The 25,529-nt window shown below is 44.5% G+C and overlaps 2 pseudogenes; both read right to left on the bottom strand.

Annotated features, from left to right (window-relative positions):
* Positions 1-5,765: 5,765 nt before the first annotated feature.
* LOC125344150 lies at positions 5,766-13,804 on the bottom strand (annotated as a pseudogene).
* On the bottom strand, positions 9,799-13,665 carry LOC125342184 (annotated as a pseudogene).
* Positions 13,805-25,529: the final 11,725 nt, after the last annotated feature.

Genomic DNA, 25,529 nt, shown 5'->3' with positions numbered 1-25,529 from the left:
GTTGTCCTTTATCTAGTGTGTGTGAACCACTGCCTAGAAATGACAGGAAGAGGGCCAGAGCCCAGGTCTTTAAAGGCTTCCCCAAATGGGGAGGGGAACAAGAGTAGGAATGTACCCAAGCTGGACCTCCGAAATAAGCTAACCAGAGCTCATGACAGATCTCCTGATACAAGAAAGGACAGGTCCCAGCTTGGGTCATGAGGCCTCTACTGTAGCAGGACAGGTTTTTGGCTCTTGTGAAGTGAGACCTAACGCTGGCTGAGTGCTTAGGGAGAAAAGGCGCAAGTGGTCTCGTGTGTCAGAGCAAGGAGCGGGAAGAACATGAAGGGCCTCTTCCTAGCTCAGGTGGAGGATATTGATGCCTCCCTCTTATAGCAGGACCTCAATCAGACTGTGGTGTGGACATGACTGAAAGTGCAGACCATGTTGAGGCTTCTTTGGAATGAGAAGCCAAGGACAGTGAGAATGGGCGAGGCTCACTTACCAAGTGGGCTGAGTAAGGCTAGCACCACGCTAAGTGTAGGCAGCTGTGTAAATGACATGGGGTGTTTGCAAAGTGCCTACTCCCAGTGGGGGTGGAGAGTCCAAGTGGGCTGCCTGGCCCTCCTGAGCATCTCTTCCACCCTGGGGTTTGTGGGATAGGCTGTGCTGCTCTGGGGAGCTGGTGGTCTCCTTAGGAAGTAGCATCACCAGGCTGGGACAACTTCCTGTATGGTACTTGTAGTGGGGTTCGAGGGGGGTGGGGATCCCCTGTCCCTCCAAGAGTCCTGCAGTCAGTCTCCAGCAAAAAGATGATAAAAGGATGGATTTATTGGGGAAGTAAAGTAGACTGACTGGCCAGGATCACGGCGCAGACTTGGGAGCTAAAACTGTGATGGTAAAAAGCAGGGTGGCTGGCTAGCACCATAGCCCAGACCCGGGAGCTAGGACTGCACGCCCAGGGCCATGCTTGAGGTCGGGTTATAAAGGCAAATACCACATGGTCAAGCCTGCCACATGCAGGTGGCCAATGAGGTTACAACACTTACAGGGCATGCCAGGCCACTTGCAGGTGGCCAGTGGAGTTAGTCTACCTTATAGCAACTATGTGAACATCATTTTAGTTAGAATTGGCGCACGGATTTGGCGGGGCTCTCATGATGCAGGCAGATATTCCTACTCATGGGAGGACACAGGTTTAACCTTGAAAGTTCCACAACTCTGGTGGTCAAGCAGCTTACATAATATCACAGCGAAGGGGAACTTCCCTGGATAGGGCAGGGGAGATCTTAGTGAAGATGGAGTCGGCTTCTGCTCTCTTTAATCTTAGATGGAGTCAATCTGATACCCCTCAACAGCCAATGATGGCACTGGCCAGATCTGACCTCCATATTACAATACTGACAGCAGGGACTCGGTTCTCTGGAAGGGTGCTATCTCCAAAGAGCCTGGTCTCCCACTCTCCAGGAGCCTGCTGATGTCAGTCACCTGCCTCCCAATTTCAGGTCTTCCTTCCCAGTAATGTGCATAACAGCGCCAGCCAGCTGGCCTGGGGTGTGGGTCTTTGTGCTCTCTTCAGTCTCTCTGATTTAGAATATCCTGGGGTTCTTTTATCTGTGGTCAATCCTGATTTCAATGAAAGGCACTTGTTTTTAGTAGTATCAATTCCTTGTATTGCCTTTAGATACTGTATTTGAATGGTTTTTCTGGCCTCATTTAGTATTGGCTTATAGCCTCAAACCCCTTGGCCTATCTCAAATGCTTAACCCCAGCCAGCTGATGTAGTTAACTATCTTCAAGGATCTGCTTCACTTTGGTTTGAGATCATTTCTCCTGGAGAGCTTTGCACCTATCCAGTAATGTCTATGAGGAGGGCCAGACCTCAGCCCTTGAAGCACTCTTCATTGCCAGGGAACAGAAGTAGAGAGGGATGTTTGGCGTCAAGAGCATCCTGGAAATGTGTCAAATGATTTCTTGGGAAGAGCTTCCTTTGGCTACCAGGCAGGGAACTACAGGAGGCCAGGATGGAGTGTGTACAGCCTTGGGAGTGGGTGTTAACAAGGATGGCGAAGTTGGGAGAGGAGACTCCTTGTCAATGAATATATGGGAACTTCTCACCTGTTATTTCTTTTAGCTCAAGGCTTTCTGACTACATTGTCTTCCTGAAAAATCCTCACCCAGAGGTGTCTGTTCCTGCAGATATGAAGCAAGCTATGCCCTGATCTATCTAGGGAGAAGCAGAAGTTGAACTCGCTTGGTCTTTTCTCCTTTGCTGTGTCAAGCTACCTCTAGCTTGGGCAAGAGAGCCACCCTCTTGTACTTGGTCCAAGCAGTGCCTTATCTGGAGGCTTTGTCTTTTATCTTCCAGTTTCTTTAGTCCTGATCCTAGTGGCAGGAGCTTGGCAACTGTGCCAAGAATATTCAGGGCTAGAACCAGGTCAAATCCTGGACTCAAGAGTTTAGTGAGGAAAGTACTGACTTGCTGAGCTAAGACTTTGCCCTGCCTTTGGTAAGTCCCAGTAAAGAGAAGCAATCCAAGAGTTAGTAATATAGACTCAAAGGCCCATTGTAAAGTGCATAAACCTGTGCAGCTGTCCTGTACTGACTTATAGCTCCCTTCCTAGAATGTTTCCTTTGCCTTACTGGTGGGGTCAAAGTTTCAAAATTGAGCCTAAGCTCTGAGTGATCCTCAAAGTCTTTGTTCAATTCAAGAAGCTGATGGGTAAAGAAGCATCTGGCCCTGACTCTTCTCCCTGTCCCTCTGAGATGATTTGCCTCCTATTGAGGTTGGAGGAGCTGCCAGGCACCTGAAAGGGGACACAGCCAGTTAGTGTATCCTACCTGGAGGTCCTGAGGGAAAAGGACACAAGGTTTAAATCTAGGCTCTCATTGCTTTGGTGCTCACATAGGATGGGTTCTGTCTGCCTGCCTTCTTTTTTAATAATAGGGACAGTGGGACACTTATGAGGTGAAAAGGATCCAGGCCAGATTGGACCAGATCTTCAGGATTGTATCTATTCTAAGCATTTGTGGGGAGGAGTCAGCCTAAGCATGAGAAAGGAGAGCTTAGATCAGTCCACAGCTTTCCTTTATTAAGAAAGGAAGTGCTGAGAGCATCTGTCTTGGAATCTGTACCATGCATAACTAATGGTTTTACTCCAGTTTTCTTTGGGGCTCAGCCTTACCTGCTCTGTGAGACATTCCTAGGTTCTAATCTTTTTTTTTTTTTTTTTTTGGCCAGTCCTGGGCCTTGGTCTCAGGGCCTGAGCACTGTCCCTGGCTTCTTCCCGCTCAAGGCTAGCACTCTGCCACTTGAGCCACAGCGCCGCTTCTGGCCGTTTTCTGCATATGTGGTGCTGGGGAATCGAACCTAGGGCCTCGTGTATCCGAGGCAGGCACTCTTGCCACTAGGCTATATCCCCAGCCCCCCTAGGTTCTAATCTTATTGTCCTTATTTTTAGGTGTTTTTAGGAAGTTCTCTTGACAAATGCCTGTGAAAGGGGTATGGGACTAGGCAGAGAGATCTGGGTTGCACTCTCTACTAAAGCCAGTCACCTCCAATGGAAGTGTTTGGAAAAAAGCCTTCAGAAATGATGCTTATCTTAACAGTATTGGTTCCCTATTCCATCCTGCCATTCATCTCTGTATGCTTTGTTGTTCATGCTTATGTATGGAAGTCTTCCTGTCTCTTGTCTTCCCTGGCCAATATTGCTATGAATATCTGGGCAATGGTTTCTATTATCTTAGCATGTCCTTGGTGTGCATATCTGACCTTGGGCTCCTGTCCTGTGTACTTCAGTGGTCTGAGGATTAGCTACCCCTGAGCTTGCTGGATCACAGATCAGTTAATGCTCAATAAGTACTACAACTCTCAAGTTCAAGCTCACTAAGTACAGCTCCTCACTGAAGTTGTAGCATTGCAATTTCCACTGTACCTCTATCTCCACTGGATTGCAGACTTCTCCCTTGATAGGTGAGAGATGACCACTTGGAACCTGTAATTCTAATGGGCAGACTAGTGTATATAATGTGCTTGCCATTGTACAAGTCCTTGGCATGGCCTTCCTTGCTGTTCTGAACTCAATACCCTTCAAATATTGGTGTTCTTTTCTCACTTTGTAGATACTCCTTGTATAAGGCATCTTTTATACTGCTGAAAAATCTGTTTCTGATAGGACCTATAGACAATAGGAATAAATCCAGGTTCTTTTCTGTCTTGAGTCTTGAGTTGATTTTTAGTGTTAATAAGGCAAACATTCCTTTTAACATGAAGACTATTCTAGAAACTTCAAACATAAGCAATACAGAATATTCTGTTTTTGAAGCTTTTGGTTTCTGGAAGTCCCATCTCTCAGGAATTATAGCTAACTTTCAAACTTAGTAGGGGTAAAGTCAGATTCTGCTCAAAATGCCCTGGTATTTTGGCAGCCCCCACCCCCACCCGCAAATCAGGAGCCATGGGAATGTCTCTGGCCCATGAACCTGGATGTGCACACATGTCCAAAGGAAAATAAGAGTGAGGATGACAAGATTCTCTGTGTGATGGTGCAGTCCTAAGATTTGGAAGTCTATAGGATTCACATTTAGAGGCTCTTTAGCTTTATGAGCTTGCTCTTGTGCTGCTGGCCTTGATAGACTTCAGCAGCTCTAGCTAGCAATCCAACGGGAGCAACCTTCTCACTCACTGTGATCAGCATCGAGCTTCTTGTCTTCAATTTCCAGTCTTCCATGACTTAAGCTACATTATAAAATCTGAAGACTGAGTTGGGTCTGTAACCAACTTTTCCAGCCTGAAAAACGACCTGGCCTGGAAGTTGTCTGGCACTCCAGTGTAGGCTTCTAAGAAGCCTGTTCTCACGTGTACTATGGGGAATCCAAAAGCTGAGGGATTGGCTGGAGATGTGGTTCTAGTGGTAGAGCACTGGCCTAGGACGCATGAGGCCTTGTTCAAATTTCAACACCATAAAAGCCAAGACCATAAAAATGTTGCTATAGCTCAGGTCATCTGGACAGGCTTGGGCTTCAAGACCTTTTTTCTTGCACTGTCTGCATGATCTTTCTTGGTAGTTCTTAAACCTATACAACTACAAAATGCTAGTGGATTTTTTTTCAGGACACTGACTCCTGAGTGAAAAGAATTGGAAAACTGCAGTAAAACAAAACTGGGTTTTTGACAAGTGGTGAATGAGTACCTTCTGGGCTTCTCCTGTTTGGCAGTGGGGATGGTTTCTGGTTGGCATTGATAATTCTGTGCCTGTCTCTCTCTGGGCCTGCTGGCTATCATTCTCTAGGAGGAAAAACAATTTCCATTGCAATAGGTGGCTCAATCAATAGTCCTCATCATAGGGTATCTCCATTCTGAGAGGCTTGGAGCAGCTGAAAAGGGAAGGTGGCTCAAACATTAGGATGGAAAGTTCCAACAGTTCTTGTTCACTTATTGCAGACTTCCTTTTAGGACTATTTTCTTGAGCCTGCAACTGAAGCTCATTCCTGTAGATGCTGTATCTTGCTGTCCTTTTTGAAGAGTTCATTGGTGCTAACTACCCAGAATCATGTTAGATATTATTGAAATATTCTTAATATACTGGAAGAGAGAAAACAAACTTCCTGTATTTCTTATGCTAGATGTAATTGAGTTCTTCCCATTCAAATACCCTGGAGGCTATTATCTGTTGAACAGGTGTGGAGATGGTGTTTGCTTACAGAATTATTCTAGTGTCTGGCACTAGATACTGGTGTGAAGGAAATTGTGGCAGTGGTTTCATGTTCATTCTGGTTCCTCTGCTCTAGAGAGTAGTGAAGCTGTCTGCCTGTTCCCTGTGGAACAAGCTGTAAGGAGAGCCTGTGACAAATTGGGTCAGAGGCTAGCCTGAAATCTATTCTTTAGGTGTTTGCAATCCTAGAATCCTACCTCCTATTTCTGTTGAAGCCTAGTTTTGTGTTTTTTCAACCTTACAATCATACAGTTTAGGTTTATGTAGGGAAATACATAATCATGAAAATGAGTGGAGCACTATGCTTCTGGAAGGTTACTGGGGTGGAATAGATGAAGCATTGTGTGGGTTGAATACAGCTAGGTACAGGTTCAGAAGCCTTTTGGCATAACCATGAGAAGCAGTGGAGACTGGGGAAATAGTTCTAAAACTTGGCACAGCAATGACAGAAACAAGAAATTGAAATAAGCAACAATTGTGAGATGTCTTGTGCTCAGCTGCTTCAGGTAGTGAATTGTTACAGGAAGTGCAAATGGAGATCCATGGGAAAGAGCACCAATTTTGTCCTGAGACGCTGGTCTATCATCTCTGGGACACTGAGTATGGACAACTGCAGGTGATGGGACAGCTGAACCTGGAGCCATGGCTAATGTCAGGAAGTGTACGATGGCAATCCAATTAAGGAGGACTGTTACCTACAAACTTCAGAAACTGCCCATGTGCCCTCTTGGGAGGATGTTGAGGACTCCCCAACATTGGATGGAATCAAAGGTCCCTTGAGAGTCAGGGGAATGGTGATGACATAGACAAGGGAGAGCTCAAGGTGGGCCCTGTGTTGAAAGTATAGTATAGAATGAGAACTTCTGTTCTACTTTAAAATGAATAACTTGGGACTGGGAATATGGCTTAGTGGTAGAGTGCTTGCCTAGCATGCAGGAAGCCCTGGCTTCAATTCCTCAGCACCACATAAACAGAAAAAGCCGGAAGTGGCACTGTGGTTCAAGAGGTAGAGTGCGGGGCTGGGGATATGGCCTAGTGGCAAGAGTGCTTGCCTCATATACATGAAGCCCTGGGTTCAGTTCCCCAGCACCACATATACAGAAAACGGCCAGAAGGGGCGCTGTGGCCCAAGTGGCAGAGTGTTAGCCTTAAGCAAAAGGAAGCCAGGGACAGTGCTCAGGCCCTGAGTCCAAGCCCCAGGACTGGCAAAAAAACCAAACACACACACACACACACAAAAACAGGCAACTTGATGTTCTTAGCTATTCCAATGGTGGCAACAGGAGCTTGACTAAAAATAGGGCCAGGGAGGGGGTGGGGACTGATTAAATGACGATGCAATCCTGCTTTTATGTAGGAAGGTTGATAATGGCTAGTTTCCTGACTAGGGTGTAGGCCTTCAGGGGCAACCTGTACTCTCCTCCTTAGTTTCCTGAGTGTATATATAGAGAACCTGAAACCTGAGTTGGGTTGTTGGGTTCCCTTGATTTAAGGTTTGCCAAAAGTAAACCACCACGTGGTTCAGGCAGGAGTTATTTATTTCATTTATTTTTACAAATATACAAATCAAAATATTAAAAATGTGGAAATGTTTAGAGGAAGCGTTCTGAGTCGTGTCCTGGGCTCAAGGAGCTGCATCTGAGTGAGGCTGGATTGCTCCAACTTGAGGCTGAAGCCCGGGCCTGTGGCAGAGGCCCCCTGGTTTGTGTGGGTGAGGTGGAAGCTCATCTCCATCAGGTCGTCCTCACCCAGCTGGCTGCAGCATAGACCACCCCTGCGGGGCTGTGGGCACTGGTGCCACGCTTCACACTCTGCTGCTCACTCTTGGCAGGCCACATGGGGAACATGGAAGGGTAGAGAGCGAGGGTGGTCTCAAATACTTGTGCTTGAGGTTATCTTTTGCATTAATCTGTCTTCCTGGGAAGTAGGTCAGGAACTTGTTCATGAGATTTAACCCTGGTCTGAGAGCAAGGTCCCAAAGCACTTCTGGAGGTTGTTGTAAGGGTGTTGAAACCTGGGAGCTCGTTTTAGGTAGGCCAGGTTTTCTCACTTGGGAGTCCCCAGGTCCTTACAAATCTTGTTGCTCTGATCAGTCTCTGACTTCTCAGAGAACAGGGGCTTCTGAGTCAGCATCTCCCTGAAGATGCAGCCCACTGACCCCCCCATATCCACACCTGTGGAGTACTCCTTGATGCCAAGCAGCAGCTCGGGGGCTCAGTACCAGAGGGTCACAATGACAGGGGTGTAGGCCTTCAGGGGCAACTTGTACTCTCAAAAGTCAGCCCAGACTTGCCAATCTTGCCTTTTTTTTTGCTGGTCATGAGGCTTGAACTCTGCACCTGGGCGCTGTCCCTGAACTCCTCAGCTCAAGGCTAGCACTCTACCACTTGAGCTATAGCGCCACTTCCAGAGTCACCAACCTTAAGGATGCCATTGTGGCTCATCAGGAGGTTGGACATCTTGAGGTCCCGAAGCAAAATCCAGTTGTCATGCAGGTGATTCACCCTCTGCAGCGGTGAAATCATCTGCATCTTCACTTCTGGCAGAAAGGGCTGCTTCATGGTTTCCACGAGGTTCTTCATGCCAGGCTCCATGTAGTTCATCACTATGTAGATCTTGTCCATGTTGCTGCCCATGACGATCTCTTGGATGGTGACCATGTTGAGGTGCTGGGCCTTCAGGAGGGTGTTGATTTCTCAGGGATGTGGGAACCCTCCTTTCTCTTTTCCATTTTCAACCATTTCCGGGCCACAATTGCATCAGTTTTTTCTTTGGCTCTGTAGAGGATCCTGTAGGTGCCTTCTTCAATCCTATTCAGCCATGGGAACTCCTCTATGCTCCAGCAGCCCTTCAGGGCCAGGAAGTATTTGGGCAGCTCCTGCTTGGGTTCAATAGGTGACAGGACTAGGAAATCAGGAAGGCAGACCCTTTTAGTGGGGGCACTGCTCTGCGGGTTCCTCTCTCCCACTTCTTCCCCTTCTTCCCTATCCCTAGAATCTCAGTCAAATTGAGACTCTGAAACAACCAAGATGTGGTTTTCATTTTCTGGCTCTTCACCCTCACTCACTTCATCATTTACTTTATCTTCAGACTGCTCTGAGGCCTCCCCCAAGTTGTTTCAGGTCTCTTCCTCCTCCTTGGAACCTGACTCCACTGAGGACTTGGCAGAGCTGGTTTTCCACTGTCACTGATGTCTGCAGCTCAGACTGCAGATTTCTTTTCCACCATTTTCCCTTTTGCTGGCTTCTGCCTGTCTCCTAGTTCACAGCCCTCCCTTGCTGGCCACATAGGCCAACTCCAGTGAGTGGCCTTGCCCTTGTCACTATAGTCTCCCTCATCGTGGGGTGGGCCGATATGCAGGCCTCTTGCTCCCCCCCATAGCTCCCACTCTTTCTGTTCCTGCAGCTCCTCTGTGTCTCTAATCTTGTGCTCCCACTCTATTGTCCTTTCTAACTGCTCCAGGAGGTTCCTCTTGGAATTTTCTCTCACTACTTTCTCCTTTTCTGGCTTTCCCATTCCCAGCAAGCTTGGTCCTGCTCTTATGTTGCTTCTGACATTCATATTCTCTTTTTCCACTCAAGCAGGCTTCCTCCTTCCACAGAGTGGCTACGACTTTTCTGTGGTGGGCTTTTTTTTTGCCAAGGCACTTGCTGGGGTGGTTTGATGGCCAGAGGATGATCTTCCTCTCTGCTGTCTTCCACAGAGTCCTCTGTTCTGTAGGGTGAGTTCCTGACTGTGATCTCCATCAGCTCCCTTTCCTCAAGGGAATCCCCCTTGGGATCCCTGTCATCAACATTTCTTAAGCATTTTTTTAGCATTTTGAACACAATTGTTCAGTTCTCAAACATTCCCTTTAAACCTAGGAATAAGTTCTGAATCTTCATAAAGATGAATTAAAATGAAATCCCTCTAGTGTAGTATTTGTAATCACTGTATTCTTGGTCATACTGGTATTTACTATTTAACATCAAATCAAGACAGGTCATTTAAAAAATCATGCTACTGGATTTCTAGTTCTTCCTCTATGACCAGCTCTATACTGATCTGCAGTGTTTAAAAGTTTACATCACCAAGCTGCAAGTTTAAGGTGTGAAACAGCTGTGTATTAAACACAAAAGTTACGAGAGAAAGCATAATGAATATAGGTGTTTTCATCATTGTAGATTCTTGGGTAATATGCTATGAGAGTGTCCTGTGAACCAATGTAAATGGAGTTGTAAATTTTCCAATACACATCTCTTGACTTTCTGAGCTGGATGAAAGATCCTGTAGACAATACTGCAACATTCTACATGGTCCAATCGCAACTCTCAGACCCTCCAGGGCTCCCATAACTGCCAGGATTACATGGGGAGATGTCTCAAACACATTGTGAGCCATACGTAGTTCAAGTGATTCAGAGAATCTTCACAACCAAATCTATAAATCCCAAGTGACATGTTATACCACTGCACTTGCTGTCTGTGTACCAGGTCCTTATCCATTAAAACATCTTCCAGATGAACACATAAGATGATGCTAAGTGAAATGAACTCCCATGTTATGGAAACGATTGTTATATCACTGTTGTAACTACTTTTCAACGTGCTATGTGTAACCGTAGCTTCTATTATTGATCTTCTTGTATCCCCTTCCTGTGGTGTATCTGCACTATCTCTATCTTATCTGAGTACTTTGGAAACCGTGTATACTGGCATTAGAACTAGGAAACTGAAAGGGAATACCAAAATTGAGAGACACAGGGTAAAAAAGAGAAATGACTACAAAAGCAATACTTGCAAAACTGTGTGGTATAAATGAACTGAACAACACATGGGGGGAAAGGGAAAGGGAGGGAGGGGAGGGGAAGAATGAAGGAGGAGGTAACAGTACAAGGAATGTATCCAATGCCTAATGTATGAAACTGTAACCTCTCTGTACATCAGTTTGACAATAAAAATTAAAAATGAGTTACAGCTAAAATACATCTTCCAGGAATGGTGTTACAGCATAAACGTAGTCTTTCCCCATTCCACCAATATACTCAAACAAGAACAAGAGTGATTTTTAATACTCCATTTTGAACATTCAGTTCAGGAACTCTGCATTCATTAAGGCAGGGAGTATTGCAAAGGGTGAACATGTTTCAGCAACAATAGCTATTGCTACAGTGGTACAAACTCTTTTGCCTTTCCTGAACTTTAAAGTTTAAAGTGTCAATACATTGTGAGGGCCAATGGCCTTGCAATATAACCAAATGTGTTGACTGTGGCTCTACAAATGGCTTTTCTTTTGGTGAGCTTTTAAGAGCTCTAAAAGCTCTGAGCAAATTCTCAACCACTCCCTTGCAGACACGTATTCAGCTCCCCTGTCAGCAATATGTCCGACAAGATCAATACAATTCTCTTGTACTTTTTCATACCTGTTCTTTAAGATAGGGGTGAGTCTAGGCAGTAGGTCTTTAATTGGTGGGGTCATCTTCTGCATACCTATTACATTTACAATGGCCTTCAGTGTGCTCTTAAGAATGCTGCCCAATACTTCAGGGTACTCTTCACCCAAATATTCACATAACGTCACACCCAAGTGCCCCATCAGTCTTTCCTCTTGGTAAGTCTTCATGACAACAGCAATTCGAGAAATCAAATCAGCTGCCTGTTGCCTAACTTTTGCTGATTTGTTATTCAAACGACACAATACTGTACCACATATCAGAGGCAAGCATGGTTTTACTTGTTTGCTAAGAGCATTGACCATTGTGCCAAAGCCATTCAACATTACTGAGTCTTCTGTAGTCTGTTTTTGGAAAGCATGAAGAATACCATCAATCAGTTGTTCAAGTTTATGATCAATATCTGCTGCTCCCAAGTTGCCAATAATTTTCTCAGTTGTTTCCATCACCATTCTCTGGTACTGCTCAGCTTCATCTTTCAGATCATCCACAATCCTGGATATAATTTCTGCTGCACCTACTTTATTTGCCAATTCCACAGTATTATCAACCAATTGTCAGTAATTTCTTCTGTCTAAAGCCATTCTGTACTGCCAGAAGTAATTTCAAGAAAGGAGGAAAAATCTGTTTTTATGTAATTTGCTTCTACACCATCTGTCCCACAACACTGTTCTACCACCAGTACAATTTTCTTCATTTCTTCATCAGGAGATTGGAATTCTCAAATAAGAATAAACATTACTCCTCTAGTCTAATCACTGGCATATTCTGCATCCATGAGAGGAGTAAGATAGCCAATAGCCTTTAAGAAAGCAGCTAAGCCCTTTGTGTTTATGGGTACCTTTCCATAGAGGTTTGAGTACATAATCACAAAACTCGATACCATAAGGAGTTGCTGCTTCAGCCAAGGCAGCAACAACCAAAGCACTGATTGTCCTAACTTTTTGTTGCTCATCCACAAGACCATGTCCAATGATTTCAACTAAACTTCTTGAGATATGGCAAAATGGCACAGCCAATAAGAGTTATCTGCTATACAATCTTAATAATCTCTTGGCCTTCCCCTCTAGCATAGTAGTCCTCATCAGTCAACAGTGGTTCAATGACCACGAGAATCTTTTTTTTTTTTTTGCCAGTCCTGGGGCTTGGACTCAGGGCCTGAGCACTGTCCCTGGCTTCTTTTTGCTCAAGGCTAGCACTCTGCCACTTGAGCCACAGCGCCACCTCTGGCCATTTTCTGTATATGTGGTGCTGGGGAATCGAACCCAGGGCCTCATGCATATGAGGCAGGCACTCTTGCCACTAGGCCATATCCCCAGCCCACGAGAATCTTTTATGCATATAGTCATACTAAGTCATCAAGTTTGTATAATCTATCTAACTTTCACAAAAATGATGCTCTTGATCCTCAAGTGTAGGAGACATCAGAGGAAGAATCAGATTCAACAGTGGTCCAGCTCCAAATGCACGAGCTTTATCAGTAATCTGACACAATGCAGCCTTTCTCCCTGGAGGTGTTTCATTCTTAACTTTTAACAGCAACATCCTTATCTATCTTCTTGCTCTTCTGGACTGTGTTGTTTTATCCACATCAACCAATAGATAACCAAAGTAATGTCATTGGGTCTTAAAAGTGGAAGATTTCCAGATGGCTGGCCACTCATACTTTTCATGGTTCTATCTTCAGTTTGCATATGGAAACCAGTCATAACACCTAAAGGTGTTGGAAGTTGCAGTCAGCTTCCAAGCTGGAGTTCATATAGGAACTGAACCAGCTGGAGGGGGTAGTAACTTATATCCTTTTGGAAACATAGCATCTAATTCATCATCAGAGAGCTTCCTTTTATGTGACCTGGTGTCTCATCCCATCATAAGGAAGGGGTATGTCCAGGGGTCTCTGCCTGATCCCACCTTGACAGCTTTTCAGGAGAGACGCCAGGAGTCTGATGAGGTGTTTGCCCAATGCTGTTTTCATTTTGAGAGAGGCTGGGTGCTGCTGCTCCCTTGACAACTCTTAGGTCTCGAGCTTTAGCTTTTTCTGCTAGCTGCTGCTTAATTTCTCTTTTCTTTAGTTAAATGATGTTCTCACATTATGTCCACATAAGTTCTAGCATTCACTGTAGGATCAGGGGTCTTCCCACCATCTGCAAAAGGATCGAGAAATTATGATAGTCCATCTATGCTTTTTAATTTCATCTTCCCGGTTGGTAATCTTGGGAGGTTGGTGCTCAGCAAACGGATCATACTGTCCTTGTTGACTGTGGTATGTCCATAAGCAATGCCACAGGGCCATGATATCCAGGCTTCTTCTGACCAAGCAATCTTGTAGATGAATAGTCATCGGCATCATCTTCAAGTTCAGTTGCAGCAATTGATGTCACATATCCAGCAAATCGGCTATCACTTCCACCATAAATCTCCTGGTCATAATAACCTGTGGAATCAAGGCCCACTCCTTGTTTCATCCAGAGCTGCCCTTTTGCCTTGAATTTCTCAAATCTGTGCTTCAATATCTTCATGAGTCTTGGCAATCTTTGCCATTTTGTCCACTCCAACTTTTAAGCCTTTTATCTCTGCTTTCTCCTCTTGTTCTTTGCCTCACTTCTTTTTTTTTTTTTTTTTTTTTTTGGAGAATTTCATCTAAAGTTTTCCCCCTCCAAGAATCCTTTTCATTATCCATTTAAATTAAAACACCCTGCACTTTTCAGAAAGATTTAGGAGAAAGGCCAACCTACTGGCCTGCAGATGACGGAGGCAAGCAGAGAGTGAAAGCTTGGAGCCCAGTAGAGACTATATAGGGGAGGGCAAGGAGGAGGTGTGGCCACAGCAGATATGGAAATGACCTCAGAGCCTAGGGAGCCTCTTAGTGTTGGGAGGAGGCGTATTTGGGGCCAATGAGGGCATGATAGGGTAGATGAGGGGCACCATCTCAGAGGCTGGGGTTCTTTGCTGAATCCCAGCCAGGTGATTAACAGAGGGGATTATTGGCTTCCCTCGGGTGATTTCTGGAAAGGCTACCCAACTGTCTTTCCAGGAGAGGAAGAGATAAGAAGGGGAGGGGGCTGTTATCCTGGGCAGACCTAAAATTCCAGCCTTTTTAAGAGTTCAAGGGCATAATTTCTGTGGCATCAATGCCACGCTGAGGCATTTGATTTTAGGTGTGGAAAGCTGTGATGTCATCCAGTCCTGGAAAAGGCAGCAGTAACTGTACCTTGGTTGTGAATGCACATATGTGTCTATGGAAAGAAGTCTTAGGAGGCAGAGTCTGAGCAATAAGAAAAAGTTATTAGAGAAGTTACTAGAGGGCACACAAAAAGCAGAAGGAAGGGCAGCCATCCATACAGGGCAGAAACGAAAAAATTGGAGGACTTGGAGGTGACAAAAGGAACCAGGTGGAGAGGGGCACAGAGGAGAGCAGTCAGCTTGGTGTTACTCTCATCTTCAGGGATGGGTGGTAGCTTTACCTTAGTAGGTCTGGGAGAGGATCAGGAATTCCTTGGAGTCTGGGTTGGTATAAGAGGGACAGGAACAGAAACTTTTTTTACTCTGATCAGGTCAAAACAATGTTGTTATCCACTGAGCTTACCAGAGGTGGGAGTGGTCAGCAGGACCCAGTGAGGGCCTGACTACTTACAATGTAAAGCAGATGGATTAAGGGTTTTTATAAAATATCTGATCCCCAGGCAAAATTGGAGAAGGGAAAGGGTCTTGATGAGGCTGGGGCAGGCATTCTTTAGCATGTTGGCATAACATATGTCTAAGGACAGGAAGATAACTCAAACATTTCCATTCTCAAAATGGATTATCTATGACCAGGAGATCTGGTCTTTTCCTGTGGTCTCCATGTCAGACCTCTCTGAGCTTTTGACCATGTGTAGCTAATATGAAAGATCATAAAACTGTATACCTGAGAACTCCATAACTCCAGAAGCTCTTCTCAATAGAAGCCAATCAAGAATGCTCTACTTTTGGTGTATTCCTGAGTATTCTTTTCAAGCTTAAATATAAATTGTGAAGATACTGTGAAGTGGAGAAGACATAGGAATGGAATGTAGATGGCTTGTTAATACTGTCAGTAGGATGGAAGGAAATGTTTTGTCAGGGCAGGAATACTTGAACTAACAGGTCACAGGATAATGGATGAACCAGTGGGACTATCTATAAAATGATCTTCATTTAGGATTTTTCCCCCCTCTTTAGTGCTGCAGATGGAAAATGCTAGATGAACTCCCATTTTTGGCCCTTGGTTCTGGAAATGGCATAGCCTTGAATTTGTGACCCTTCTGCCTCAGCCTCATGATACTGATATTGAAGGAATGCACCACCTTTCAGTAAAATGATCCATCACAGGTGGATAATTGGGTTTTCTGTTAACTCAATGTTGCTTGAAATGTGTAGGCTTGGTGATGGCTTCTGTAGGCTTACTGCTGCCTTAGAAAAATTGAGAATCTTTGAAAAAAAGGGCGCACAAACATGTGGTGTTCACCCCTGATTACCTTCCCCTGTTGTCTGTTGGCACCCACTTGGTATAACCAAGGATGAAGAAAATGAAGATGTACTAGATTCTAATGCTGCTGGACCCAGGAGGGCCTGTGTTGCATCTTCCTGAAGGTGTGGGCCTGTGTGCTGACCTGATGTTCCTGATCAGTTCTTGTTCCTGGTCAGTTCTTGTTCTGGCACTCAGGAGAGAAAACCATGGATCTTGTTATTGGAGGTAGACTTGGCAGTAAGAGTACTCCATTTGACTTAAGCCCAACTAGTATTGACCAGACTTTGACTTGAGGGTAGTCTTGGCCATCTGATTATCAAATTTCCAAATTGTCTCCCAGGGACAACCCCATTGGCTTGCCTGTGGTCTAATCTTAAGGCTCGCAGGCTGACTGCTTTACAGTCAAAGAAAACTTGTTTGTCTCCTCAAATCTGGTCTATCATGTAAACAATGGCCACAATTGGCCTAAGTTCAGAACCTTCAATTTTACTCTTACTGATTTAAACACTTCAACAAAATGGCCACTCCAGAGGATCCACCCCCCCCTCCCTCCCCCGGCTCGTCCTATTCTGCCCACCAAGTCCTTTTCTGACCTCTGCTCAAGTCTTCCGGCTCTGCTCTCTGGCCTTGCTCACCAAGTCCTTCTCTGCTATAAGCCTCCCGGCTCTTTTCCTCTAGAAAGAGAAGTTGCCTTGCCTTGTAGCAATCTCCATCTCCCCCTTCCTTTTTCTGTCTCTCTTGGACCTCCAGACTGGAGATAATTTACCATTACAGTGCCTCCGTTCCCACTGATAGACCTTTGACTTGTGCCCTTGAGGGTGAGATGCAGGCTGGGTCCCAGGGACCCCCAAGTTCCCTCTTAAAGGCTAGCCATCCTAGATCAGCAGTTCCATAAGCTCAAGTCTTTTCTCCCTCCTGGTTCTTGTAACTACATTCCTCCTCTCTTTAGTGGGTCTGGATTCTCTTAAGTAAAAATTCCTCCAAGCAAACTTCTTCTGTTGACCTTTGTCCTCTTTTCTCTTTTTCTTCACCCCCCAATCCCATAGCATACCCAAAACAAACCTATCCTTTTTGCCTTCGGGACTCTGACACTAATCCATTCCTTTTCTCTTTCCTGAGCCTACTCACTTCAAAATCTAGATTCTTAGTTTCTCTGTTAAAGCAAACTCCTCTAGAGGCTGCAGAAGGAGAAATTCCTCCCTCTCACCTCTTCCTATGGGATAGCTCTACCTAGTTGCTCATTCACTTTCAGTACCTGCATTGTGCATCCTCCCCTCAAAAATGTCTACAGGTTAAAAGTGCTGCCTCCTCTCCTTACAAATCTGTTTGGCAATCCCCTCCCTGAATTTTCTCTACAGGTCTTGAAGATTTAACACCCATGTGTTGTGCCAAGTCGCGAAACCACCGCCAAGAAGACCACCGAGACTCAGACATTCCGAAATGCAAAAGCAAGGCTTTATTTAAGCAAGCTGCAACTCGGGCCTCGTCCTACCCACCAACACAGTGGAGGTTAGGAGGGAGCCTTGAGCTGTGATTACACAGGGCTTATAAAGGCAAAGAACAAGGTTACAAGAATCAGGTGTTCAAGCAAGCAAGATTAGGACACAGGTACAAATCTGATTGGCTCAGGGTTCGATTCTAAAATGGGGTTCACGTGGTAAAATGGGGTTCACATGGTAAAATGGGGCCTGACTTCAAAGTCTGGCACTTCATTTCCCCCTTTTTCTTTTTGGTACCTTGGGAGCCAATCATGGCTCCATTCTGTCCATTTCAAGGCTTGCATGTCTAGGGGATGATATAGAGGTAAGGCATGGGCCAGTAGGGCCCAATGTAGTAACCAAAGGGCCTGTCACCATTTCTTACAAGTATAGTCTCTGTACCTCTGTTTTGCATGCCTCTAGTTTATCCTGCCTCATCTTCCCAAAAACAACTCTGGTCCCTCGGTTTTAAAGGGGGGCTGATGGGTGAAGATCATCCATCTTCTGTAACTTCTTCAGGCTGACTCAAGGGCGTTGAACTTACCTAGCCAGGAACCTATAACCTTAGTCTACTTTACCAAGGGACTGCAGGATTACTGCAAACTGAAAATTAACTTTCAGCTATACAGACTTACCATTAGCTGTATAGTGTTTAGTATCCAAATGTAAGCAACAAAATACATAAACTTCTCAGCTGTGCTCTAAGGGTCGGGTGGCTATACCCGTATTCCTGAGCAAGCCCAAAACTACCTAAAATAAGGGGGTCACCTCACTTTGGAGTGAGCTGCCAAAATAACACTAGCCAGGGTAGTAAGGAAAGAATGCAAAAAGAAAATTATAACAATATTCAGTCTAACTTTTCTTGAGGCGAAGGCAAAGCGGCTGAGTTGGGTGGTGCTTGGAGACCTCCCATGTTCCACCACGGTAGTCGTCGTCCAGGGCAAAGGGGTCAGCTGGCCTGGCGTGGAAGCAATGAACCCAAGTGGCAATGCCGTCTAGGGTCCCTTCCACCGTGGTTCTAAGGATTTCAGTCCCCTGGTCTGAATAAATGGGGGGTAGGGACAGAAGCAGAATCATATAATGCCCTAAGTTGGGGTCACATTCTTGTGCACGAGCTGCAAATAATCGAGTTTATACAAAAATTCAGCATCATCCAAATCAGCAAGCAATTCAGTCTGAAGGCTAGGGGTAATGGGCGGGGGGTACCCGTACATTATTTCAAATGGAGTAAAGCCAAGCTGATAGGGAGAATTTCTTACTCTAAGCAGAGCAAAAGGAAGGAGTGACACCCAGTCTGCGCTAGTCTCTAAGGCCAGTTTAATTAAGGTTTCTTTTAGAGTCCGATTCATTTTCTCTACCTGTCCTGAATTCTGGGGTCTATAAGCACAATGCAATTTCCAATCCATCCCCAGTGCTGCAGCTATTCCCTGACTTACTTTTGAGATGAAAGCCTGTCCGTTGTCTGACCCAATGGTGGATGGGAAGCCATACCTGGGTAGGATTTGCAGTCTCATGCTTTGTTGGATAGGCTTCAACCCATCCTGAAAAGGTGTCTACAAAAACTAGCAAATATTTGTAATTTCTGTGAAATCTACTTCCCAATACATGCCTGGCCTATTCCCACAGAGGCGAGCTCCTTTAGTAATCTGTTGATTGGGGGCATTGGCAAGCTGACAGGCCTTGCAATTTTTAACAATATCTTCAATAAGTTGATCTCCTTGTCTAATTTTCACTTTGGAGTGTCGGAGCAAGTCCTGCATTTTTCGAGTTCCCATGTGAGAAACTCAGTGGATTCTCTTAAGGATCCCCTTACCCAGTCCTTGTGGCAGGATAAGTTTCCCTTCACAAGTTTTCCACCAGTCATTGTTTCCCTCTCTGTCCAGTGGTTTGTGGGCCATGGGAATTTTCTTTATCCACTCCGTCTTCTTGGGAATACTGGGGCACAGGAGGCAAAGCTCGTGGCCCTGGGTCTACTAAAGTCTGATCCCAGGAACTCTGACTTGTCTGGCTGATTTAGGCACAGGGATTTTCAGGACAGTCTCTTTACGTGCATCTGACAGCCAACGCTTGCCCTCTCAATATGAAGCCCAGATAGTTGACTTCAGGTTTATAAATTTGTGCCTTTTAACATTCTAGTTTGTAAAAGCTTTTTCCTGACTGGCTGGGGAACTGATCTCTGACCTAAAAAAATTACCCTTGCAGGCCTTTAACAGATCTCAATAAGGACACAATCTCAGGTCTACAAGCTTTCTTTCCTAAACAGATGTATCAGCTTAAATTCTCACTGCCAGTCAGAGCTTTGAGGAAATGTGGTGGTGGGGGGGGGGGGGTGAGATTTTAATCTATCCTCTCATTTGACAAACTTACCCTTACTAACCACTATCACAGATGACTGGCAAGTTCCTGCCCAGTAGAGAGACATGGGCATTGGAAAGGCATGCTTATGAACTATTCTTCTAGGACTTCCCGGCTTTGATTAACTTTTGAAAGGCCAAACAGGAGTGACTCTAGGATCTGACACCATCTCTGCCATCCAAGCAGTGGCTTACTGCCTCTGGGTGCTCCATCACTTTTGTCCCAGGAGGAGTGACTTTCCACTGGACTTCGACTCAGGGCCTGAGCGCTGTCCCCCAGCTCCCCAGCTCAAGACTAGCACCCTACCACTTTGAGCTCCACACAACTCTGTTTCCAGCACTCTGCTGGCTGATTAGAGAGACAAGTCTCTCACAGGGACCTTTCTTTGCCCGGGCTGGCTTCGAACCGCAGATTCAGATCAGTGAGTCTTATAAGGGGCCACTTTACTCCAATTATAAGCAACAAGGTGGTCCACACAGAAGTAGTTTTTAAGCATGCTCTTACCTGGAACTTAAGGGCCAGTATTAGATCTCGACAAACTTGTAGGAATCACTTGTGCTTCTTTGTGGGCCTGCTGGAAATGGTTACAAAAAATCTACGAAGAAGCTGGAATGGCAATTAAACATTCTGGTAGCCATAATTCTCCTTTTCTCACTTTGCAATAATTATTTAGGACAATTTTACTTCCAAATTTCTTACCTAGAAATGTATTCTTGATTTCCAAAGCCTTTTTAACACTAATACAACATTTTAGCTTTTATCTGCATAGGAAAAACTGAAGCTCACAGGCATTCTGAAACCAGGTGCCGCCCTTTGCCTATGGGCTGCTTGTTTCAAAAGAGCCTTTTTTTTTCTTCAGTCCCAATTACTGCATGGCATGAAGACCTTTGAATTTTTCCTTAATGCAAGAATTACAATTAGAAATACTTACCCATTCAGCTTTCCAATATATTAGTGAGAAACATTGGCCCATTTTGCCATTTCTTCCTACATACATAGTTAATGAGAGTTTACTTCTATCCCCATTAGTTTAGTATATATATATATCCCTTTAAAATCCAAATTTCTGACACTTAGCTCTGATTTTTAATTTTAATTAAAGAACCCTGAGAAATCCTTTAAAGCATTTGGTAATGCCCAAACTTGATGACCCTTTGACTTTAAACAAACTTAGTTTTGCATCATACTGCAGTCTTGAATATGTTCACACTCACACATGCACACACACATACATTTTCAAAAGATCTTAAAGCACGCTGAATAAGCATCGGCCATACATTTTAAGACAAAAACCTTTAACAAATGATTTTAGCATTTTCCAGCCTCATTTTCCAGGGCTTGATAGTTTTAGTAAAACATTTTAGCACACCAAACAATTTTCTGCTTAAGAAGGCTGGGTGGTGGTCCCCCTAGAGTTCTTTTTTGCGGATACTCACGGATTGACTGATTGTGGGCTGTCACCTGTACATCTTTCCAGTGAGCTAAAGTCAAGTCCAGGGGAGTGGAAGGAACGTTCCCCATCCGTTTGTCAGTCAGGCACAGCGCAAGAAACACACAAAAATAATCCCAGGCACAAAGACCAGACAACACTTACAGACAGACTTAGGGAGCCGCGGCTTATAGGTTTGACTGTGTCTCTCCTGCCCCTGTGAGGGAGCAGACCACACAGTCTTGAGGCTCGCTCTCTCCCGTTCCTGTGTAGGAGCAGACCAGACAACCCCGAATATAGAGTGGACTGGACGAGCGCCCCTTAGAAGGGCCTCCCGGTCCAGTTCTTCAGGTTCAGGGTGGTAGTGGGAAGCCTGAGCCCCCTGTGGAGGGCTTGAGGTGTTCTCCAAGTCCTCTAGGACTGCCCATATGAGCGTGTCCACTCCGGCTGGTCCTTCACTACCTACAGGTTGATTCAGGTGGCTGCTCAAAACAGAAAACAAAACTACAAATCACACAGACAGAGACACACAGAATGAACAGCGCTATTTTCTTACCTTCGGAGTCTGGGGTCTCGGGGGTCTCTGGGGCCATCCCGGACGAAACCTCAAATGTTGTGCCAAGTCGCGAAACCACCACCAAGAAGACCACTGAGACTCAGACATTCCGAAATGCAAAAGCAAGGCAAGGCTTTATTTAAGCGAGCTGCAATTCGGGCCTTGTCCTACCCACCGACACAGCGGAGGTTAGGAGGGAGCCCCGAGCTGTGATTACACAGGGCTTATAAAGGCAAAGAACAAGGTTACAAGAATCAGGTGTTCAAGCAAGCAAGATTAGGACACAGGTACAAATCTGATTGGCTCAGGGTTCGATTCTAAAATGGGGTTCACGTGGTAAAATGGGGTTCACGTGGTAAAATGAGGCCTGACTTCAAAGTCTGGCACTTCACATGTAGGATGACAAAGGTCATGTGGTGGGATTTCTTGTGACCTCCATTCTCCCTCCAACCTTTGCCAAAATTCTTTTAAAGGTTTTCTATTATCAGTTTAAGCATGGAGATTCTGTGAAATTCTGTTAAGTTTTGTCTTAATATTTTGTTTGGTATTGCCTGTTGGTCTAAAACTGATCACATGATACTTTCAAATTGGGCAAAATGTTTGCCATTGGAATTACAGGAGAATTTATGGCTGTTTTTCACTTTTAAAATCTAAGCACATCTTAAAGGTTTTGTGCACAAATGTGTATGTGTATATATGTGTGTGTATGTGTATGGAAACATGTCCAAAATTATGATCTAAAAAAGATAGTCTCTAACTAAAGTGCTATTATTTTGTATGGTAATATTCTTGGTACTAATATCTCCTAAAATTATTTACTTTTTGACTGCGATTATAACCATTATCTGTGCTGCTTGTGACCAGCAGCCATGTGAGAAATGTGAACCTTGTGTTAGAGGTCAATTATCAAACGTGGTTTTTTTTTTTTTTTTTTTTTTTTGCCAGTCCTGGAGCTTGAACTCAGGGCCTGAGCACTGTCCCTGGCTTCTTTTTACTCAAGGCTTAATACTCTGCCACTTCAGTCATAGCGCCACTTCTGGCTTTTTCTATATATGTGGTGCTGAGGAATCAAACCCAGGGCTTCATGTATACGAGGCAAGCACTCTTGCCACTAGGCCATATTTCCAGCCCCTCAAATGTTTAATAGAAGGAAAAAAAATCAATAGAAGTCGTCAGCCACTCAGTACTCAACCTGGCTCCTAGTCATTTGTGATGTTAGCCTATTTCCTTGATAAGAGGAAGAACAGTTTAAATTAAAATAGTAATCTAGTAAACTTCTCTGCTCCAAACTGCCTGTGAGTGGAGTCACAGGTAATCTCCTTTGACACAGTTCAAAGATCACCAGACTCCACAGGCCAAAGGAAAAAGGCAGTCAGTTTTAAACTCAAGCTGCAAAAATGCTTATCAGATTTGGGTGCAAACAAATATGTCTGAGTCAATCCAGAAAAATTAAGAAATAAGCAGTAAAAGTGTAAAGAGAAATTAATACCCTTATGAACACATAAGATAATGCTAAGTGAAATGAACTCCATGTTATGGAAACAATTGTTATATCACAGTTGTAACTACTTTCAACGTGCCATATGTAACTGTAGCCTTTATTATTGATGATATTCCTGTATCACCTTCCTGTGGTTGTACCTACACTATTTGTATCTTATGAGTATATTGGAAACCGGGAATACTGGTATTAGAACTAGGAAATTGGAAGGGAATACCAAAGTCGAGAGACACAGGGTAAAAAAACAACTACAAAAGCAATACTTACAAACTGTTTGAAAATGAACTGAACAACTCATGGAGGGGGGGAAGGGAAAGGGGGAGGGGGAGGGGGGAATGAGGGACGAGGTAACAAACAGTACAAGAAATGTATCCAATGCCTAATGTATGAAACCTCTCAGTAATTCAGTTTGATAATAAAAATATATATAAATAATAAAAAAAGAAAAAAAAGAAAGAGAAAAGTTAGTAACAAAAGCCCTGGAAAGGGAAATTGAGAAAACAAATGAATTCTTTTGGATAAGAGGATTTGGGAAGAATTGTCTTAAATGTTTGTTACAAACCCCAGAAAGTTTAAGTACGTAGCAGATAGTATGAATATGTCTTAAAATATAGAGCTTGAGTAAAGTTGGTATGTAATTAAGTTGACTATGATTTACACTAACATCTCATTCTTTATGTCCTATCTATAAAAGCAATTGTTTGTGTAAACCAAAGTTCACTTAATTGTTTATGTATGTTTAACTCAATGCCATGTTTTCCCTGTTTAATATGTAAGCTGCCTTGGATACAGAGCTAAAAGGACACCAACTCCTGCATTCTTTGTTGTAATCACAAAGGCTTAGTAACACCTACAATGTCTTAACCTCAATTAGTATCCTAAAGTGTTATATGCAGTTAAGAATAACTATTTCTATTTGATCTCCTTTTTGCTTTAATTGAAAATGAAAAAGGGGTTTTGTGGCAAAGATTGCAGTTCAAAGCCAGCCCAGGCAGAAAAATCCCTCTGAGACTCCATCTCCCAACTAACCAGCAAAGAGCAAGCTGGAAGCATGGTTCAAGAGACTCTTATCTGTAACTAGCCAAACAGTTCCAAGTGGCACTGTAACTCAAAGTGGTAAGAGTGCTAGCCTAGAGCAGAAGTGCTCAGTCAGTGCCCAGGTCTTGAGTTCAAACCCTGTGAAGAAATGCTACTAAGCCATCCCAGCAATAAGCACCTGGACTGTCAGGCCATTCCTGACAAGGAGGAACCATGAAGGAAGAGTAAGAGGGAATGGGGTCAATCCTGGTTTCACATCCTAAATGGAGCCACTCTACATTTTCCCTTTCAAAATTAATCAGAGCCAGGAGGTCAAGAAAAACATTTAATAAGCTTGCCCATCTAATGTCCATACCTATCTACCTTCTAACTGGACAAGAACTTTCTTGCCTTTGTTACCTGCCATTTTTATTTCCCACCCATACTACACAGTCCAGACATCTATAGTCCTGTAATATGGAAAGTCTTCCTTCCCTGTAATGGGCTACAACTAGGATTATGCTCCAAATGGAACTTTTCTGGCACGTACCTGGGGTGTGATTCATATCAACTAGTCCTGCCACCTTGTTAACTTTTTGCCTGATCTCAGATATTTCAAAAATTCCTCTTTAACAGAATAATAGCCCTCACTCAGAACACTACCTGGGAGCAAGTCGAGGCACTGCAGGCCACAGGAGGCTTTGCTTATACCACCCTGCCCTGCCCAATGTAGACCTGGACCCTGAAGACCCCAGCCCCAGTGACTCCTTAGCACCTCCATGCCAGCAGGAAGTAGCCAGAAAAGACCACGGTGTCCAACTTTTTATACTCCTTCAGGGTTTCAAATGATGGGAATCTTCGTTTTCATAACTCTGTTGCTCCCCTCTCAGCCCATTCTTATGTATCCAAAGATCCTATATGAAGGACTTGCCTCTCCCCTCTAGACCCATTTTTTTTTTTTTTTGCCAGTCCTGGGGCTTGGACTCAGGGCCTGAGCACTGTCCCTGGCTTCTTTTTGCTCAAGACTAGCACTCTACCACTTGAGATACAGTACCACTTCTGGCTTTATGTGGTGCTGAGGAATCGAACCCAGGGCTTCATGTGTACAAGGCAAGCACTCTACCACTAGGCCATATTCCCAGCCTCTGGGACCATTTCTTTCTATGAACCAAAAGATGGAATATGAAGGATTGACCACCCACCTCATCTTCCCAGGCACATACAGGCACCAGGCAAAACCCTATTATGCCTGGACCTGCTTTGATGTGCAGGCAGGGCAACTTCACCTAAGCCCAGGTGTAACACAGCCCATTGTGAGCCCAACCAAAAAGCCCCCAACTTCCTATACATTGGGGCTTTTTCATTAACCTCTGCCTCTTTGCTTAGACCCCTTACAAGCCTGATCCCAAATTTACCCCCTCATACAGTCTCCAAGCCCGAGGGAAGGCTGTGTCCCTTGCTGTTCTATCTCAATAAACAGTCCTCACCTGTGGAAGATTGAGTCTGGCCTGTTTCCTACCTTTCTCCATTTTCCTAGCACTGAGAATCTCCTGGAAGAGAATTTTCCAAGGATGGGGATG

The sequence above is a fragment of the Perognathus longimembris genome, chromosome 2 (assembly GCF_023159225.1).
Source record: "Perognathus longimembris pacificus isolate PPM17 chromosome 2, ASM2315922v1, whole genome shotgun sequence".
In the NCBI taxonomy this organism is placed as follows: Eukaryota; Metazoa; Chordata; class Mammalia; order Rodentia; family Heteromyidae; genus Perognathus; species Perognathus longimembris.
Note: the sequence above shows the minus strand (reverse complement) of the source record. Positions and strands in the feature narration are given on the sequence as shown.